Source organism: Narcine bancroftii, chromosome 3, assembly GCF_036971445.1.
Source record: "Narcine bancroftii isolate sNarBan1 chromosome 3, sNarBan1.hap1, whole genome shotgun sequence".
Classification (NCBI taxonomy): Eukaryota; Metazoa; Chordata; class Chondrichthyes; order Torpediniformes; family Narcinidae; genus Narcine; species Narcine bancroftii.
Window position 1 is genome coordinate 51,300,297 of NC_091471.1, and position 21,805 is coordinate 51,322,101.

General features: G+C 42.9%; 1 long non-coding RNA gene and 1 other non-coding gene across 2 annotated transcripts; both read left to right on the plus strand.

Moving 5' to 3' along the window:
• The first annotated feature begins 7,703 nt into the window (after nucleotides 1-7,703).
• Nucleotides 7,704-7,813, plus strand: LOC138759693 (U6 spliceosomal RNA). The gene has a single exon (XR_011355035.1). It is a non-coding gene; the product is annotated as a U6 spliceosomal RNA (small nuclear RNA).
• Nucleotides 7,814-9,446: 1,633 nt separating this feature from the next.
• On the plus strand, nucleotides 9,447-13,517 carry LOC138757161 (uncharacterized). Its single transcript, XR_011353382.1, has 2 exons — nucleotides 9,447-9,723; nucleotides 13,248-13,517. It is a non-coding gene; the product is annotated as an uncharacterized lncRNA (long non-coding RNA).
• The last annotated feature ends 8,288 nt before the right edge of the window (nucleotides 13,518-21,805 follow it).

Sequence of the window (21,805 nt, forward strand, 5' to 3'; positions counted from 1 at the left end):
AAGAAACTGCCCTCAGTGACACGCTTTTTATTGGCATGGTAGAGCAGGAAGACTATAAACCAACAGACACTGAACAGCCAAGCGTGAACAGAGCCGAGCGGAAAAGTGGACTCTGTCATTACATACAAAAGAAACAAATATTCCTTTTAAGCTGGACAGAGGGGCAAAGGTTAATTTGATCTGTGAGTGCAAGATCAGGACAATGAAGATAAAACCATACATCTATGCAAATCCTTTACAGCTCAAAGCCTACAATGGACATGAAACTTACATGTAAACTCAAGGTGAAAGTTAAAGGTAAAGAGCACTGCCTCAAGTCCACAGTAGTCTCAGATGGGCATGAATTACTGCTTGATGACAAAGCATGTGAAAACTTAAGCCTAGTCAAGAGGGTGACCAATGACAATGCACAGAACAGAGCAGAGGAAATAATGGATCAATTTCCAGACATCTTCAAGGGGTTTGGAGTTTTACCATTCACAGCCAGGCCATTCCCCAAGACAGTTCCAGCACGACTAAAAGAAAAGCTCAAGCATGTCCTTAATTAAATGATGGCACTAGGGGTCATAAAGAAAGTGAAGGAGGCCACAAAATGAGTGAATTCAATGGTGTGTGTCAAAAAGAACAACGGTGACCTATGCATGTGCATGGACCCAAATAACTTGAATGCCAATATATAAGAGAGAATATTAGCAGATTCTGACCATGGATGAAATTACAGGTGAGATGGTCGGTGCAAAGTTTTTCATTAAATTGGATGCATCCCAGGGTTTCAGGCAAATAAAACTGCATGAAGATAGTATATTTAATACACTGTTTGGCCAAATCCCCTGTCAAATTCCCTTTTGGAATTTCCTCAGCTTTGAAAATGATCCACAGGACAATGGAGTACATCATAGAAGGCTTAAATAGGGTACGTGTGTACATGGATGACATGATCCTATGGGGATCCGCACAAGAACAACACAATGAGAGGTTAATCAAAGTGCTACAACACATCCAGAAGTATGGATTAAAGCTAAACAGAGCAAAATGTCAGTTTGGTGTGAAGGAAATCACCTTTCTGGGAGATAAACTGTCAGAGGCAGGTGTAGAGCCAGACAAGAGCAAGGTGAAAGAAATTCTAGAGATGCCCAGACCCACTGACAAGAAAAGGCATATTGAGAGTGCTGGGAATGATCAATTTCATTGGTAAATTCATACTAATCCCCACCCATTGGATGGCAGCGCTGCCAGAGCCTCTGTAGTGGCAGCGTTGCTGCTGGTGCAGACCTGCAGGGAGTGATGGAATGGAGATTCTGCGCTCCCGCAGCATCGAGCCACCCAGTTAACTGCTGTCAGCTCCACACGGGCTTTGAATGGCCTGTTGAGGGAGCCAATGGTGGTTTTATTTGCAATCAAGAGACTGTGGGTCTGCACCCAAGATGGCAGCGTCTATTGATAAGCAGCGGCCATGAGGGGCTGCAAACTCTGGGTAAGTGGAGGGCTGGAGCAGGGCACCAGAAGTTGGAAAGATTATTCCATCTGAGAGGGAGAAATGGAGGAGATGATCTGTGGGATGATGACCATAGTGTGGAGCAGTGAGGGGGCTCTGCAGCTGAGGGATCAGTGCATGCGGCGGGCTGCTGGGGACTTGAGTCAAGGAACCCTTGGAGGCTGTCAGCTGCTGGAGACTGCTGTCGGGAGACTTGTGCCGGGCTGTGGATGGCTGGAGACTTGCTCGAACTGGCTGGAGTAGTACCAGATATCGGAACCGGGATGCGAGGTGGTGCTGAGGGTGCTGAAGGATTCCTGGTGTGTCGGAGGTTCGAATCTGGAGCTCGAGTTGACAATGGTTTGGACTGGATTCTGTGTGGCTGTGGGGGCTGTGGAAGAACTGGAGGTGAATCTATGGACACTTGGTGACTTTGCGGTCTTTCTTTTGCTTTTCTCTCTCTGACTGTAAGATCTGTAAGAGGCGCTTAGGCAATTCCTACCAGTTGTGAATCTGTTTGCCTTGTAGCAGGCAAAAAGAAATTTCATGTAATAGGACATTGTTTTATTACTATGATAATAAATCTTCCAAAATAATGTACCTAAGGAAGTTTATACAGGACAACTGTGAATTCAATTGAACGAAGAAGAATGAAGACAACTGAAGACCATTCTAACTACAGAACCAGTACTTTGACGTTCTTTGACACATCCAGAAGGGCAAAATATCTACAGATGCTTCAAAAGATGGAATACTACTTCAGAATGTAGGAGTAGATAGGAGGCCAGAAGCATTCACATCAAGGATGATGACAACATCTGAATGTCAATATGCACAGATCGAGAACGTGTGTCTAGGTCTGGTCTGTGGACTCGAGAAATTCCACAGTTATGTGTATGGTCTACCAAGATTTGTGGAAGAGAAAGATCACAAGCCATCATCAAGAAAAATCTTAGTGAAGTGTCGCTGAGAATCCAAAGGCTGAAGATAAAGACTGAAGATAAAGATTAAGACTTTGAATTGGTAGTTGCACCGGGGAAACTTGTTGTGTTGGCTGATGCATTGTCCAGGACAATGATGCAGAGTGAAGCACACAATGAGAGTTCCACAGAGACAGATGTAAGTCTCCATATGAACCTGATCATTGAATCACCTCCTATATTTGATATGAAATCCAAGCAGATCACAGCAGAAACAGAAAAGGGCACAATTCTACAGAAGGCCATCGAGAATCTGAAAGCAGGATGGCCTAGAGGTGAATGTCAGCCATATTACAGTGTCAGAGCTGAATTAAATGTTGTCCATGGAGCTTCTATTCAGACAGAGTAGAACTGTCATTCCTCAATCACTGTGACAAGAGATGCTGTAAAGGGTGCATGAGGGGAATGAAAAAATGCAAGAGGATGGCCAGAACTGTTGTTTATTGGCCAGGGTTTAATGCTGACATTGACAGGATGGTTTCCAGCTGTGAGACCTATTTGAAACGACGCAAAGCAGACAAAGTAACCCATGATAATAATTGATGTACCAGCAGAACCATGGCAGAAAGTTAGGACTGATCTGTTGCACATGAATGGAAAAAATTACTTGCTGGTTATTGACTATCAAACTATCCGGAAACTACACTGTTTCCTAATATGTCTGCTACTTGTGTGATCAAAAATATGATTTCAATCTTTACAAGACACGGAATTCCTCAAATTTTCTAGTGACAATGGACCATGCCACAGCTGTAGAGAATTTCAAAACTTTGTAGATGAGTATGATTTTCAACATACAACTTTAACCCTCTGCATCCACAATCAAATGGTAAAGCAGGGAAATGAGTTCACATAGTTAAACAGTTGCTCAAGAAAACAAACACTAGACAGTGGCTCAGATCCGTATCTCGCTCTACTGAGTAACAGAATTTTTCGACTGGAACATGGCAAGTCACCTGCTGAGCCTCTGATGGGACGTAGACTATGCACCACACTTCCCTACTCTGCAGACCCAGCCAACAACAAAGATGATGAAGATGTTGAATGAAAACAAAAGCATTTGCAAGGGAGACAAAAAGCAAATGATGACAAGTCAGCAAGAAGCTTAGGTCCACTGTCAGAATACATCACAGTGAGACTCAGAGATTCCAACTCCTCAGAAAAAAAGGCTACTGCTCTTGAAGAAGTAAATCCAAGATTCTACACTGTAAGAGTAAAAGATGGTTAAATACTAATGAGGAATCGAAAGAGCCTGCTGAAAATGCAAGAGACACTGTGGGAACCGACAAGTGTAGAAGATCCAGGCTGCACAGCAACAGAGGAAACATTACCTGTGCTAGAAAGCAATGGACCAGTAGAGCCAACACGTGCACCTATGTTAAGAAGATCCACACATGTTAACAAAGCACCTGACAGCCCTAATCTCTAAAAGAAAAGGAACTGCACACTTAAAAACTTTGTGCTGCTGATGTTGTGTTTACATTTGTGTTGAACTTTAAATTGATTGAAAGGAATAGTGTATTAGTGTGTCATGTTGTTAGATTAAACATCTCAAGGAAAGTGGATGTATTAATAGAGTGCTAGTGAGCATCCTGACCACTAGAGGGAGTTGGGAGATGAGCTCTTGGAATGAAACTTGGATAGATTCAAAATGGATGTCTCCATGAGTAGGGTAGCCAATGTCCGGTTTTAGGCCAGATAGTCTGGCTTTTAAGAACTCTGTCCTCTGTCTGGCACCACCTCAAGCTGCATATTAACTTTTTAGATTTAGGCCCTACAAATGGAGGACAAATTAAGGGACATAAATTGAAGAAAGGGCAAGGGAGGGGGGCATTTACCTGTTAAGTGTGGCATCCCGGAATCTGTAGGCCGTGTGTGGCCATGTTTCTTCTGGTTCAATCTTCGGCAGCACTAGCAGCTTACCGTTGAGTGGAGCAGTGGTGTGCCTTGAAGATGGGTGAGTGAGGCTTTATATTAATTTCTTTCATTTCTTTATTTATAACTGTATAAATGCATGTATTGTATGTACTATTCAGAATGATTAATCATTGAATAGGAAAAAGGGTTCGAGCAGAAAATTATTGATTTATGTTGAAATAACCAGGTTTTTGCAGGATTTATATAGGCGAAAATAAGTTTAATGTTAGAATATTTATTTAATAAAATAATGAGGTAATCATCTGTTTGCATTTGTTGTTTTTGCAATAAGGTTTCAATTTTATAAAAATAATTTTTTTGGAACACACTGTGTGTGTGTGTGTGTGTGTGTGTGTGTGTGTGTGTGTGTGTGTGTGTGTGTGTGTGTGTGTGTGTGTGTGTGTGTGTGTGTGTGTGTGTGTGTGAGTGTGTGTGTGTATGTGTGTGTCCCAGAGGACTCCAAAACCCAGCAGCAATAGAAATTCACCAAGACAAATGGTTATTTAAACAAAAGTCATTTTTAATTTTCTTTAAACTTAAAAGCAGGATCAAACTTTAACTTATTACTGTTAATTTAACTTAATCCAACTTAACCCCTTCTAATTCTAAGTGCACGTGTATGTAATGTGTATAAGTTCAGAAAAGTTCTTTGATTCACAGTCCAATCTCACTTCTCACTCTTCGAATTTCACCGGTATCAGGTAATTCTTATACTGTGCACAGAATTTAACATTTATGAACTTTCACCAAGCTTTGGTGCTTAAAGGTAATTGGTCACCGCTCAGGAAGGTTCTGGCTGGTTTCAGAGAGAAATTCATTGCTCGTTGGACACACACAAACTGAATCCCTCTGATCAGCCACTTCAATGTCTTGCCAAAGAAACTTGTCCCATCGTGGTGTGGTGCACTGTTCGACAGAATCAGACACACACAAGGTAAAGACTGTACAACAGGCTTTAATCCACAAATACTTTTACAGGCTGTGGCTGCAGCAACTCTGTGTGAGGCCTCAGGAGGCCAGCGCAGGCTTATATCCCAGAGGGTGATTGACACCCAACTGGGTGGGGCTTGATCCATTCAGGCTGACTGATTGACAGCTGGCCAGGTGTTGTCCTGTCCCCTTACACTCTTGCAGGTACAGAGGTTGCTCCCTGCAGTAGGCCGGTGGTGTACCACCACACTTGGTTTTCCAAATGATGACCTCTTCTTCTGCAGGTCACCACAGAGTTCCTTTTGTTTCCCTCATTTCAGGTGAAACACCCTAGCCAACCATTTTTGTTGTATGGACCACAAGGGTTTTCAACAGGCTGAACTCAGAACTCACAACCCATCTTCAAAACCACAACCAGACAGATTGTAGCATCGGACCCAAAGTTCTGAGTCCATTCATCTGATGCTTTCAAAACAATAATCCATTACTCCACAGCATCAGTCCAGTTAACACCTTCTTGTGAAGTCTCTTGAGCTCTTCTTCTATTTGTACCTCCTCGTGAAAACCTTCAGTAAACCAGATTTCATTGTCTTCACAAAGACACTGGGCCCAGGGTGTCTGGTTTGAACAGAGCTCTTGCATTTTAAATGAGATCTCTTTTGTGAAGTGTTTGTGACCTTCATTACCCCCACAATCTATCTGCTTCAAAAACATACCTTTATACAATATAAAATATATAATGTCACTGTATATAAAATTATATATATATGGTAACTTATGACCTCAGGGTTGGCACCAAAGAGGGGCATTTGCAGGCAGTGCTCATCCCAAATGAGTTATTGTGCCCCCCCTCGCCCACCTGCAGCACTAGCGATACTAGCACCAGCATGTGATATAAGCATGGCCCCTCCTCCCCTGCTGAGAGAGTTTTTGAACATCAGTTTGTGCCACCCCCTCCCCTGGTTACCATAATGCCCCCCTATTAGATTTGTTCTACGCTGACCCCTGCATATCCTCCTTTTTGGAAATTTGGAAATGGCCACCTTTTCCATGAAGTACTGTCTCTGTGTGTTCTAGCCAATATATATATATATATATATATATATATTTGTTTTAAATAATCTCGCTTCTTTATTACAATAAAAGAAACATCACAATATTGGCCTCAGTTCCATTTATCTCACCTGTCTTTGCATTAAACATGTACTCACAAATTGCAAACTTAAAGGTATTCAATCTCCCACAGATCTAGTGACCATGGACAAAATAAGCAATGAGATTCGACATATTTTTAAATTTAGACATACAGCAGGGTAACAGGCCATTTCGGCCCATGAGTCTGTGTCACATGATTTACACCCAATTAACCTGCATCCCTGGTACGTTTCAAACGGTGGGAGGAAACCGGAGCCCCCGGGGAAAACCCACGCAGGCATGGGTAGAATGTACCAACTTTTAACAGACAGCATAGGATTCAAATCCCAGTCCCAATAGCTGGCGACGTAAAGGCATTTTGCTAATTGTTACGCCAACTGTGCCGCACCTAAAAGTCGTTCTTCATATTATTAAACACATTTGTCTGTTCACAGACATGTGAAGTGCCCATATTTAACTCTGTTTGTTTTCCTTTACAGGAGATTATAATCAAGGTTAGTCATTGCGCAACTGAAAGAATTCCAAGGACAACTAGTACCTCATAATTATTGGACTTTTGCAAAGAACAAAGGGAAAAATAAATAGATGTCTCCAGTATCTTTTATTGGGAGTGGCCCTTTTATTACAAGTTATCCAAGCTAATTTTATTTAATTAGCATGCAGATTACACAGTACTAATATTGTTCAGTATTGCCAAAAGCATACTTGTTAGTTCAAAACTTATCCTTTGCAAAAATGTTTTGCTTTTGTCATTTCTTAAGCTTTCACTATATTTTGATTCATTGGTCTCGAGATAAAATTAAAGATAAAATGTTTCAATATACAGCAAGCTTTTAACATAGAAGGTTTTCACAGTGGCATAACTGGTCAAAAATATCTATGCCCAGCGAACAAGGGAGACAGACTTCCACATGATCATTAAACACCTCTAGGACTTTGGATGTAAACTTTTATTCAAATTCTGCAAAATAGGCTGAAATATTTTTTTTAAAAAAGACCCTATTATCATGTTCAAATGTGTGGCAAGCTCTTTAATTGAAAATGCTTTTATGAGATCATTTTAAAATGGATCTTTAGAAAGTTTGTACGAACATATACGGTTGGTAGCTTACATGGTGTATTTATGCAGCTGGAAGGGCCTGTTACCATTCTGTATCTCTCAAATAAAAATTAAAAGATGATTTATTACTTGGTTGCTTCACTTGAAATATGTTTTGTAGACAATACCATTTACTTCAGACTTTTGGGTGCTCACTTCGGCAGTACATATACTAAAAGAATTGGAACGATACAGAGAAGATTAGTATGGCCCCTGAGCAAGGATGATACGCAAATTGGTGAAGCTTTCCATTATAAAGAAAAAAAAATTAAAGCAATTTTTGGATGGGAGCCTTTCATCCTACATCTATTAGATCCGGCTACTTATTCCTCAGACAGCATGATAAAAATAAAGACTCATTGGTCTGTGATTCTGTTGAAAACTATGTAATCCAAAGTTAGATATGTAAACAGGAAACCACAGGATGAATTTGGCATCCTGGAAACTGAACCATACACAAGCGCTGAGACATTTTTATTCTACACTGTCTTTTAATCCTGGGGTAAATCTTCTTGAATAAGTGATAGTAAAATACAAACTATAGGATCCAACTGGTAGCCTGTCTTGAGGCATACAGGAGACTGCAGATGCTTGAATCTGAAGCAGCTAAGCACAATATAAACAAATATTTAAATTTAGAGATACAGTACTGTAAAGGACTCTTCCATCCATGAGCCCCATGCTACCCAAATATACCAATTAACCAAAAAAACCTGTACTGTTTTGGAGGTTGGGAGGAAATGAAGCACTTGGAGGAAACCCATGCAGACATGGGGGGAACATACAAGCTCCATACAGACAGTGCTGGATTTGAACTTGGGTCGCTAATACTGTTATAGTATTGCAGTAACCGCTATGCTTGGAACTCAGAAGGTCAAGCAGAATCGGTGGGAGAAAAAAATGGCCAATGTTTCAAGTTGAAACCTTGTCCTCTTTACACTGGTTTCTCTTCATTACCTCTACTTGGTTAACCAATGCCATATGGGCCCCCAAACCTGCATCTCCCACACTGTCATTTTCACACTGGCTTCATTTAACCAGTCTCGATAAAGGATTTTGGCTCAAAACCGACCTTTCTTTTTCACCCTATCAAACTGTCGCACTTGGGTAGCCCACCTGGGACCCGGGTGTGATTACTTGGTCTAGGGTGTAGGATGCACCTTTCAAATCGAAGACGAACCTTTCTGTTAAATCGCCAACCTGGCAATTTAAGGAGGATCCCGCCCCTGCAATGGCACGGTAAGTGACATGTCATGCACTCACAGAAACTACCAAACATCAATTTCTCCCCCCCCCCCACCAGACATCATTAGCCACTCCCCCCACCCCATCAGTCTCCACCCCTCCCCTGTCAATCCCCACCCCTTCATCAGTCGCCACACCCCCCTCCGTCAGTCACCACCCCCCCTCAGAAATGTGCCTTTGTCTTGAACGGTAGTGGGGGAGGGGGGGAGTGTGGTTGCTGCCGTGATGTGCCGCTCCAGTTCACGGTGACGGCTCAACGCGAGAGTGCAGGAGCAATGGCCAGCTTCCTTACCCGTGATCCGCATGCCACTGGGGGATTATGGGTAAGGAAGACGGCTATTCCCCCCACATTCCCGTATTGAGCCATTGCCCCGAACCAGAGCAGCGTTTACAGCAGCAGCACATCGCAGCCCTCCCACTCCCACCTCTCTCCCCCCCCACTCCCGCAGCACTGACCTCTCACCCCTCGCAGCAGCGGCAGCAGCCTCTCTCCTCCCTGATTACAGCCCTCCCACTTTCCCCTCCCCCCATCATGGCAGCAGCACCTCAGTCAGGGGTTTCCCTGTGATGCAAGTGCTGACATCACCAGTGTAACAGGGTTGGCCATTTCCCTTTTCAAACCACCAGACCAGAATACCAGGTAAGTTTCATTGGGTACCCTGACCACCTCTGAGATAGGTCAGGGACCCAGTTGGGTTCTTACCGGGTTGACCAGGTTGGACCCTTCAAATTGTCACGTAACTGAGTCGCTAACCATGTAAATTGCCCAGTTAACCCCATTTTACACAGCAATTTGAAAGGGCCTACTGATGCTACTTGAATTCCTCCAGCAAACTATAGATACTGCAGAATGTGGCTCCAGAGCAGGCTGCAAGTGTCCGTTCAAGTGGCAGCGCTGAAGAAGGTGGTCTGCCATCTGAAAGGTCTGAAGCGGGGAGAGGGGCCACAGAGCAAAAGCTGGCTCCTGAGTCTGGGCAGGGGCAGCAGCCTGACAACCCCCTCCCTGCTGCCTGACAGCCCCCTCCTCGCTGTCTGAAGCCCCCCGGCGTGGGACTGCAGCCCTGGGGCAGCTGGCGGGGGAATTATGAGGCTGGGGTGGCCAGCATGGGAGTACAGGACTGGGGTGGCTGGCAGGGGAGTATGGGGCTGGGGCGGCCGGGTGGGGAGTACGGGGCTGGGGCGGCTGGCAGCGGAGTACAGGGCTGGGGCAGCCATCCCTGAGATCCCTGACTTATCGAAAGCTCTCACCTTTTAAATTTAGCCGGCTTTTGTGTGCACGCGTAAGCCTCGTAGTCCCCCGCCGGCTCCCCCAGCCCCGTAGTCCCCAGCCCCATAGACCCACACCAGGGGACTGTCAGGCATTGGGGCGGGTAGGTGTCCACAGCGGGGAGGGTAGGTGTCTGCAGCGCGGAGGGTAGGTTTCAGCAGCGGGCCTGTCAGCGGGTCTCCAGCTGACTGTCAACAGCCTGCCCACTGCTAGGCACCTGAACACTGTTAGCAGCTTTGCCTGAGCTGCTTTCAGGTGCAATGGGGGAATTCTTGGAGCAGGATATTATACCTACAGGAGAAGGGTTGGGTAGGTAAACCTCCTGGCCAGGTTCTCCACTTTCAGGTGGCCACCCGACAGCGGCATAGGAGTACAATAGGTTGCTTTACAGTCAGGTATTGTGGCCACCTGAAAGTGGCTTATGTTTATCAGGTAGCCTGGAGTATCCAAAGAAACTCTTTGGGCCATGTGTGTCATTGGTGAGGCAAGTAAGTAATTATTGCACACCCTGAGGAGGTATTGGTTTGCTGGGCTTCTTCAGTTGCTGAGGTTTGTGATGAAGATGACACTCTGAAGTTTAATGACATGTAATGTATATGTTTCCCAAGATCAATCTACTATGTATTTCCTCTCATTCTTTCTGCTTGCCTGCTTGACAGATAACAGAATAACTAATGAGGTGATAAGCATACCAGCTGGTATCACCTATCTGTGAGCAAATCTATTCCATTGGCAAGTATAAACACAGCCTATCCAAAATCAACATAGCTCATCAATCACTGTGGCTCTAAACATAAACAGTGGCTAAGATTGATGGTAGAATAAAAATATTAGACATACATGCATCAGTTAAAAAGGATTACTGAACCAAAAATACAATCTGCATCCAAGTTTGCTGAATTCCATTGTTTCTTCTTTTCTGTGACTTGGTCAGAAATTGCAAGCTCTTATTTAATCAAATTTACTTCAAACCATTTTGAGAATCAAATTTACTTCAAAGCATTTTGAGATGTAAAAAATATTGGTTTATAAAAAATATATACAAGAAATACATAAAAAAACATACTGCATGGCTTTCCTTACATTTACAATGAATCACTAAAATTTGTAGATGCTGCGATTGTAGCAAAAACACAGAAATGCTGAGGAATTCAGTGGGTCTCACAGCGCTCATAGGAGGTAAAGATATATTACTGACGATTGATCTCCGGTTTCCATGAAACCACCCACCACAACCCACAACCCCCCATTCTTGTTCCCCTGTTGCCTTTCCCTCAGCTCTCTCTCTCTCTCTCCCTCCCTCTCTCTCTCCCTCCCTCTCTCTCTCTCTCTCTCTCTCCCCCCCCCCCCTCCACCACACACTTTTCCTCTTATTATATCCAATTAACATCTGGACTCCAACCTGGTAAATGGGTTATTCTTCAGTCTCCCTGTTCTCTGTTTATACTTTGAAGAAGGGCTTAGTCCTGAAATGTTCATAATAAGGGTTTCTAAAGGCATATTAAGAGCAAAATTGTAAGGGACAAAATTGTTTCCCCAGAAGGTCAGAGTGAGAGGCTCAGTCTGGGGCCAGAATGATAGGGGAAATCTTAAATGGATTTTTGGATAAGTATTTACTCAGGAAACTGGTACAGAGTCTAGGAAAGTAAGGAAAACAAATGGTAGGGTCATGGAACCTATACATATTAAAGAGGGTGGGGTATTTTCATTCTTAAAGCAAATAAGGGTGGGGGGGGGCTAACAAGATATTCCTTCAGACCTTGAGGGAGGCAAGTGTAGAAATTGCGGGGGGTCTGGCAGAAATATTTAAAATATCCTCAGCTACGGGTGTGGTGCCAGAGGATTTGAGGGTAGCTCACTTTGTTCCATTGTTTAAAAAAGGCTCCAAAATTAACCCTGGAAATTATAGGCCAGTGAGCCTGACATAAATTATTGGAAGGTGTTCTAAGAGATCAGATAGACAATTATTTTGATAGTCAGGGACTGATTAGGGATAGTGTTTAATCAAACTCATGGTTTTTTAAGAATGTTACCAGGAAGTTGATGAAGGAAAGGCTGTGCATACTGCCTATGTGGACTATAGTAAGGCCTATTACAAAGTCCCACATTGGAGGTTAGTTAGGAAGGTTCAGATGCTTGGTATTCATGGTGAAGTAGTAAACTGGATTTGACAATGGCTGGATGGGAGAACCAGAGAGTAATGGTGAATGATTGTTTCTCACACTGGAGGCCTGTGAATTGTGGTGTGCCTCAGGGATTGGTACTGGACCATTGTTGTTGGTCATCTATATCAATGATCTGGATGATAATGTGGTCAATTGCATCAGCAAATAATTGGAGCCATTGTGGTCAGTGAAAAAGGTTTTCAAAGCTTACGGAGGGATGTGGACCAGCTGGAAAAATGGGCTGATCCTTCTTTAATCCAATGAGTACAGATCGAGCTGACAATTGTTCCTCATGCGCTAACTCTTTCATTCCTGGTATGATTCTAATAAATCTTCTCTGAACCCTCTCTAATGCCAGCACATCCTTTCTCAAATAAGGTGCCCAAAACTGCGGCAAGTACTCGAAGTGATGCTCATCAGAGCTTTTCGAGTTTCTACATTACATCCTTGCTCTTATATGCTATTATTCAGGAAATGAATGCCAACATTGCATTCATCTTCTTCACCACCGACTCAACCTGAAGGCTAACCTTTAGGGTATCCTGCAGGAGGACTCCAAGTCCATATGCATCTCAGAATTTGTATTTTCTCCCCACCTAAATAATAGTCTGCCCATCTATTTCTTCCTCCAAATTGCATGACCTTACACAACATTGTATTGTCCTTCAAATTCTCGTGGCAAAGACCCTTGGACTGCAGTCCTTCCCAACAAAGTCTTTGTGTTGGATGTACCATGCTTCAGTTCATCTCTCAGCCCATATTCCTGCAGCCTGGAATATGCCAGTTGTCAATATTCCCTCATAGTTTTCCACTGTAACAGGATGTTCAACAAGTTTCAGGCAGACCAAGGTTCATATTTCACTCAGTTGATGATCTTCCAACCCTAGGAACACCCATAGATCACAGAATCCTCTGTTATGCATTTGCTTGGGATGAACAATGACAAAGCACTTTCATCCTTCTCCAAACCCAATATGCAAAGAGTTGTCCGAATAATTCCTCTTCGTTATTTCAGGGGCAACATGCTTTGGTGGTGAGATTCTGACTGCACAAGGAGGATTTGACTGGGAGGACCATTCTAATCACCAGCTAAGCAAGGTTTTGGTGCTGGCTGATGAGTTCTGGTGAAAAGATATTTTGTCAGATGATTTGGACAGTCTGCTCAAGGAATTATCCCATAAGATTCTGTGTTTGTTTGTTCCTTGGTGTCTGCAAGATGTTTCATGCTGACAACCTGAGCACTTGTAATTAAAGAGTGTTTTTGAGAAAACCTTTTCACAAAGTACGGCAATGTCCAACTGACTGCATCCTTTGCAATGCCCAGTACAGGTAGAATCTCAGCACAGCGGAACACTTGGCGCCAGCAACTCTCAGTTCAAAACACAGTCTAATGCAACCACACACAAAGGTGTATGAAATGTTTTGTTCCATGTTGGATCCCCAGATGATCTAGAATATGGCTTAGGTGAGAGCAGGAAATGGGCCAAACCTGCACCAGGAAAAGGAGTACTGAGTATACCTTGCATCTGATGATCAAATTCTTACCTGTCTGCTCCAACCAATTTTTGTTATATGCCTCAGTTCCTCCACCAGGTCTCTGGTACTCTCAGGTAGTCAAACCTGATGATCAAGGTGATGATGGACTAGTTGGTCCTGTTGTTGAAGAGCATGGCTTTGCTCATCCTATGTTTGGCTATGGCACCTATTATCAATTTAAACTGGTTGTAGATGCTGATGACCTCGAGTCCAAGCAGAAGAAGGTGAATACACTTCTGAACAGGGAGCTTGTGTGTCACTACTACATGGAATTATGACCCATTTCATGCATGTGTGCTTTATGATGGACTCAGCAAATAGTTCCATCCAACCCACAAACAAGATAGGAGAGAGGTGATGGGGGAGAGCGGTGCTGCTTCCAGTCTCCCAGAGCTGAGGTGGTGCGGGAAAGGGATGGGTAGATACAGCGACAGGCTCTGTATTCCTCCCAGTTTCCCAGAGCCAAGAAGGGGAGGAGGAGGGGCCAATAGGTACTGTATCCAGCATTCCGGAGATGGGAGGTGCTGTACTAATCTCAGAAAAGTGACTGAAGCCGCTCACCTTTTCCTGGCATAAGTTCACAATTCTGGCATTATCATGGTAATGTTTTCTCCACTTTGGCAAGTGCAATGAGTGAGTGAAATTATAAGGCACACAAGTGGCATTTAAATCAAACTGAACTAATTGGTTCAGCTTGACTTAAATGCTTGGACATTCATTCCCATGAATAGCACAAAATATGAGAGTGCAAATTAATTTTTTATAATATCATAAATTTGGGTCAGTTGAAGTGAATTTTCAATTCAGGACCTCTGATAACAATTATTTTGTTTGACTTCTTAGGTATTGCATTTCACTACATCTCACTGTTGGTAACATGGGTTCTTCTACACTAAGGAGATCGAACATATTGCTAAACACTTCCTTTTTCAATATTTTTATTAATTTAATTTATCAAATGTTACATGAGTAAATAAAATGAATAGAACAATAATTAAATTTATATGATATAATAGCACAAAATCAGTGAACCGGTGTGGACTCGAAAGGCCAACATGGCCTGTTTCCGTTCCGTAAATGGTTATATGGTTATATGGTTATATCAGTAATGACAAAACCTACATTACATAAAAAAGTACATGCAAAAAGAAAAAAAAAGCAACTGATGTAGCAAAGTACTACTCATCGAGCTATGAAAGAAAGCAATGTACACGTTATAGAGCTGAGTCAAAACTGATTTATTCAGGTCTTTAACCTGCACTTTTATACACTTCTGTTCCCGTCACTCGGATAGGACAGAAACCCATTCCATGCACAGGCTTGTAGTAATGCATACGGCATTTTAGGAGCAGGTTCACTTGTCAGGTACTTGTCAGGTACTTGCCACACTGGCTAATCTACAAATTTGACCCCCTACCTACAAAGTCTGCTGGCAAAATACCTAGTCTACTATCTGATAATGAAAAAAATAAATAAACAATGAGGTCAAGAATCAAAAATTAGTTACACTTACAAATTTGGGACGTAATTAAGGAAAGGACCCCATAAAGAAATAAAGTTTACATTCATTACAGTAGTGGAACATCTAATTTTTTCTGAAGATGAACAAGCCATCATATTAGACAGCCATTTAGTGTGAGTAGGAGGGACAGCATCTTTCCATTTCGTTACTATGGCCCTTCTGGCAATCAGGGAAGCAAAAGCTACTACATGGGATTGTGAAAAAATTCAATATCAGATCATTAGGCCCATATATTCCCAACAAAGCAATAAAAGGAGATGGAGCCAAATTAATATTAAGAACTAAAGATAGTGTACGAAATACATCTTCCCAATAATTGAGAAGAGAAGGACACACAACACTTCCAATCAGTCTGCGGCCAAGAAGCTGATTTTTTTTAGATTGCTTTCAATTGTATTTTTCCACTAAATCACCTCTTTGTTCTGTCTTTGGACTCAAACACGATTCCAAAGGACTGACATCAGAGGTCATCTTTCAATTAACTGCTTTAAAGTCTTCTAACATCAAAATGAACTTAAACAGCTTCAGATTATAACTGGTGAGCCTGAATACATTTCAACATAATGGTCCAAAAGTAGCTGAACATTCCTTACTACACCTTTGGGCCACTGATATATGCAACCGATCTGCATCCTAAAGGATGAACTTAGTTGAGAACCAGGTGCACTGGTTTATTTCTACTTTCCAAAGATGTATTGGTTGGTAGGTTATTTAGCCTTTGACAAGGTGCCACAAATGAAATGCTTCACAAAATGACAGCCCATGGATTACAGGAAAGGTACTTGCACAAGTAGATTGAGTCATGGTTTGAGAAGGCAAAGGCAATGTTGGCATTATAACAAGATAAATAGGATACAAGATCTGGAGAGGCCTCACTTGGAGTATGGGACACAGTTTTGGGCTCCTTATTTATGGAAGGATGTGCTGGCATTGGAAAGGGTTCAGAGAAGATTCACAAGAATGATTCCTGGAATGAAGGGATTAGCATATGAGAAACATTTGACAGCTCTTGGACTACTCTTTGGAGTTCAGAAGCATGAGGAGGGAACATCATAGAGGCATTTCAAGGGTCAAAAGGCCTGGACAAAGTAGAAGTGACAAAGTTATTTCCCATGGTAGAGGAGTTAAGGACAAGAGGGAGCAACTTCAGGATTGAAGAATGCCCATTTAAAACAGAAATGGAGGAATTTCTTTAGCCAGAGAGTGGTGAACCTCTGGAATTTGCTGCCATGGGCAGCTTTGAAGGCAGTTCGTTGAGTGTATTTAAGGCAGAGATTGATAGGTATCTGAATAGTCAGGGTATCAAAAATTATGGGAAGAAGGCAGGGGATTGGGACTGAGTAGAAGAATGGATCAGCTCAAGATAAAATGGCAGAGAAGATTTGATGGGTCAAATGCCCTATTTCCGTTCCTATATCTTATAGTTTTATTGTCACTGGAAATTGATTCAAATTTGTAGTTGAGAACTGTAATAGAATCTGAGGAAAATCGATTGGAATGTAGGGAGAATAAAAAAATGGGATTAATGTAACTTAGTACAAATGGAAGGTTGATGATCAGTCAATACCCAATGGGCCCAAGGGTTTGTTTCCATACTGTAGATTTCTGTGGCTCTTTGACTGCAAAGTGTCCGGGACCCATTCAAAGAGGTCTAGTGTAGCAGCAACATAATCCTGTAACGTAGGACAGTAAAACACCTCCCCATGACACAACTAGAAAATCTTCAGCAATACATCACCTAGAATTCTTGATTTTTAAATATAAAATAACAAAGAATATTAAAATTATTGTACAGACTTAAGTCATTTAACAGCAACTAAAATGCTAGTAAATAATTGAAAGTGTGACAAGAAACATAGATTTTAGCCTTGCACTGGTTTTTTCTTCCCTTCTTTCTTGCTGCAGTAAAATCTCAGTTGGAATGGATCTAACTCCATGCTCTGGGGGCAGATTCCTCTGAGTAAATAATAAGAATGAAATCTGTGCTCCATCAATGGTCTCATGCAGCACCCAGCAGTGAAGAACCACTGTGAACAATCACCACTGGAGCACAGCCAAAGTATACAGGACATCCGCATTCCTGCAGGAATCCCAAGCTTCCTTCTCCCTGTGAATGGAATTTCTGACTGCTCTCCAAAGAACAATCAGCAATTCCCAACAGCTTGTGGTCCAACGAGAAACATGAGAAAAATCCCCACTGGCTGCAGCCATACCTTGCGCAAAGGAAGCTGGTTCTAGTTGTTAGAAGCTTATCGTCTCTTCTGGAACTAAACCTGAGCCCAAACTCTTTTAGTTGCTTCAACCATTATTGCAGGTTACATAAATGCATGCCTTAATGACTGCAAATTCTTCAATTCTTTTCACAATTCTTCAGATAATGCAGGAATCTGTGTCCACAGGAATCAAATCTAGGCCAGCCTTGGGCTGATAAGTAATAAGCAACATTTGTCATCAATTGACCATTTCCAACATGAAATAGTCTAGCCAAATCCTTGCCAATTAATGGTACTACCACGACCAAATACTCCTACAGCAATATCCAGGCAAAATATTGGTTCTGCTTTTCCTTCACAGATACTGCCTGACCATTTGAGTACTTACAGCATTTTCTTTTTTAATTATATGGGAAATAAATGCTGGCACACCACAACTGCATGGAGACTATTCTGCCAGACCCGAGAGTTTCCAGGATCTTTGGAAGGGCTTGTAACAATGCTGTATGTACGAAATTTTTTTAATTAAAGAAAGGAAGAACTTGCATATTTCACCTTTCCTAACAGAAATTCCAAAATACTTTGCTGTCCATGATATCCTTTCAAAGTGTAGTCACTTCTTTCTTTGGCTTGGCTTCGCGGATGAAGATTTATGGAAGGGTATGTCCACGTCTGCTGCAGGCTCGTTGGTGACTGACAAGTCCGATGCGGGACAGGCAGGCATGGTTGCAGCGATTGCAAGGGAAAAATTGGTTGGTTGGGGTTGGGTGTAGTCACTGATATTGCAGGTAAATACCACAGTCAATTTTCACATTCGAAACTGGGTGGGGGGGGGGGGTAGCGTTAGCATAGCAGTTAGGGCAACGCTGTTACAGTGGGAACCCATTGGGCTAGATTATGTGCTGAAGGCTGGAGATGGCAGAGGTCATTGTGGATGGCCTGTATCTGGGCTATCTGTGCGCTGGCACATGTTCCATGGAATAGGACATCTGGAGGTTCATTGAGTTTCCTGGACTAATACAAGATACAAGGTTGAAAGTTCGATTCTCCACCTCAATATAATGTTGTTTTTGATTTTACCTCACTGCTAATTGTTGAGTATGAAAGCAATTGCATATTGGTCAGTCAGCAAAGTAATTCATTTGCTGGCGAGGTAGTGTCTCTGGTGCCATACTGACTCGACGATGGACTGTGCCTCCTTCTCAGCTGAGGAGTGTCAAATTTCAGGGCCCTGGAGGGTGTGGGAGAAAAGGCTATGAGTCTGCTCACCTGGTTAAGGGTGACGCCCACGGCGAAGTCAGATGCATCGCTCTCCACCTGGATCAGGGTGGATTCATCAACCAGGTGCATTGTGGCCTTAGCAATGTCCACCTTGATCTGGCTGAAGGCCATATGGGCCTCTGACATCAGGGGAAAAGAGATGGATTTGATGAGGGGACAGGCCTTGTCCACATAATTGGGGACCCACTTGACATAGTAGGAGAAGAAGCCCAGGCACCTTTTCAGGGCTTTTAGGCTTTGAGGGAAGGGGCAGTTCCAAAAGAGGGTGCATGCAGCCGGGATCGTGGCCAATGACTCCATTCTCTATGACACAGCCAAGGATAGTGAGGCAAGTTGTGCGAAACACACACTTATCCTTATTGTATATAAGGTTAAAGAGTTTGGCGGCCTGGAGAAATTTTTGGAGATTGGCATCATGATCCTGCAGGTCATGGCTGCAAATGATGACGATGTCCAGATATGGGAAAGTGGCCTGCAGCTCATACTAATCTACCATGCGGTCCATCTCCCACTGGAAGACCGAGACTCTGTTGGTGACTCCGATGGGAACCCTCAGGAAATGGTAGAGGTGGCCATCTGCCTCAAAGGCAGTGTATTGGCAGTCCCCCAGGCAGATAGGGAGCTGGTAGTATGCCAACTTTAAACCAATAGTGGAGAATACCTGATATTGAGCGATTTGATTTACCATGTCGGATATACGGGGAAGAGGGTACATGTCCAACTGGGTATATCTATTAATGGTCTGACTGTAGTCGATGACTGTTCTTTACTACCACCACTTGGGCTCTCTGAGGTCTGGTGCAGGCTTCAATGATCTCCTCACTCAGAAGCTGCTGTACCTTCGACCTGATGAAGGCTCTGTCCCCGGAACTATATCGTCTACCTTTGGTGGCAACAGGTTTACAGTCGGGGGTGAGGGGTGAGGATCACGAACAGCAGTAGAGGAGTGATCTTGAGGGTAAGGCTGCAGGTCACACGGAGTGGGAAATTTGCAGGTTGAAAACAATGGGAGGAAATGCCGGAGATGGGGGGGTTCCGTGGGTGGAGTACCATGGGCATTTTAAAAACTGCTGGATATAGACAGTAAGGGAGGGATGGGGCCCATCGTACTCCATCATGATACTCTTAAGGTGGCATTGAAAGTCCAGCCCCAGCAGCACGACAGTGCAAAGCTGCGGCATCACGAGGCCAAAGAGTTCTTCAGGAATGCTTCAAAGTAAAACAGCCAGAGTATGAAACTGTTGAATGCATCAAATGACTATGGGTCAATGTCCAGCTTTTCTGGCTTCAAGATCTGCTCCATTAACAAAAAAAACTGTTGTGAATAAAATTGATCCACCATCAATAACTTTAAAGACTAGAAGTTGTATAGGCCATTATTCACAACAAAATGGAGGTATGCCCATGCTGGTCGACTGTCCTGGGCTGTGGAGGGGGCTTTGGCACAGTTGCCTTTATTCAGAGGTCAGTGGGAGGAGCCTCAGGCACACTCAGCAAAGGTTGTGTCCTAGCACATCCACACATATATACAGTGGTTTTTCCACACAGATAATGTTTTACGCTGCATCTTTTAAGCTATCTGTATGCATCATTTTTTGTCACAACTACTTGATAACTTAAAATAGGTTTCTTTCAACATTTAGTTGTATTGTAATGTGTGTGGAAAGGAGACATTATGTACCTTATGATGAGTTGGAGATCAAGGGCAAGGGAAGGAGTTGGCTGCCAGTTGTTATGGTAGGGAATGGAGTGAAAAAATGCAAATATTATCAGGCAAGTGTAACGCTAGAGTACAACTCAATATCCAAGTCTCTTTTCAGGATTGTTTAGAACAATGTTCACACCAGCACACATCTGATTCAGAGGTTGGAATGTAAAAAAAAGTATGTATGCTCAAAAATGAATGTAAATGTGCATTTCACAAGCTAAGCCCTGTAGACATCCATATATTAGGATTCAATTTAGGGACATGAATAATGACTTCATTAATAACTTCAAGAATGAAATTATTTTTGAACATTATTCTCAAGTTTAGTAGCATTCATGCAACACCAGTGGCAGGCAATGTCTACATCCAACAGGAGAAAGTCTAGCTATCACCCCTTAATATTCAATGGCATTCCAATTACTGAATCTCCTACTGTCAATATCCAATGGGTTAACAATGATCACAAACTGAAATGAAGTATCCATGTCCAAAATATAGGTGCAAAAGGAGATCAGAGGCCAGGAATCCTGAAGTGAGTAACTCCAAACAGTTTTTCACTGTTTCTTGGTACACATGACAACAAACAATACAATTCAAAGCTTGTAGCTCTCCAAAGCTTATCCACCACCTACAAGGTTCAAGTCGTGAGTGCGATGGCATCCTCTCTAGTTGCCTGAAATGAGAGCAGCTTCACCACTTAAGAAGCTTGCCACTCTGCGAACCACAGCAGCCTGCTTAATCGGCTCCCTATAACAACCATTCATGAGTTCCAACACCAGTGTGAGTTAAACAAGAAAATCTGCAAATACTAGTGCAATTCATGAAAGACCAGGTCACGCAGCACCCAGAGGAAGTCAAAAGCAATCAACTCTTTGGGCCTGAGCCCTTCCTCGACAATATGGAAGAATAGGTAGGTACCTGAACAAAAAAAAATGGAGAGATGGGGAGGGGGAGGAGGAAGAAGTGGAAAGGGGAGGATAACAGACTCACAGGTAAGGGGTGGATCTAGATGGGAGGTTAGAATCTGAGGTGTTTGGGAAGAGGGCTAAGAAGGGTAATTATGAATGGAGAAGGAAGAGCGTGGGAGCTGGAGACAGAGGAATAAGGAAAGACAGAGACCAGGGGAAGGAGTTAACAGGAATTGATCAATCTTGCTGCTGTCTGGATGGAGAGTACCAAGGCAGAATATAAGGTGCTGTTCCTTTAATTTGTTGATGGCCTTGATTTAGCAGTACGTGATGCTATGGACAGACATGCCAGTGTGGGAATTAAAATAGTTAGCCACTAAAAGGTCCTTGATGTTTCCTCAAACA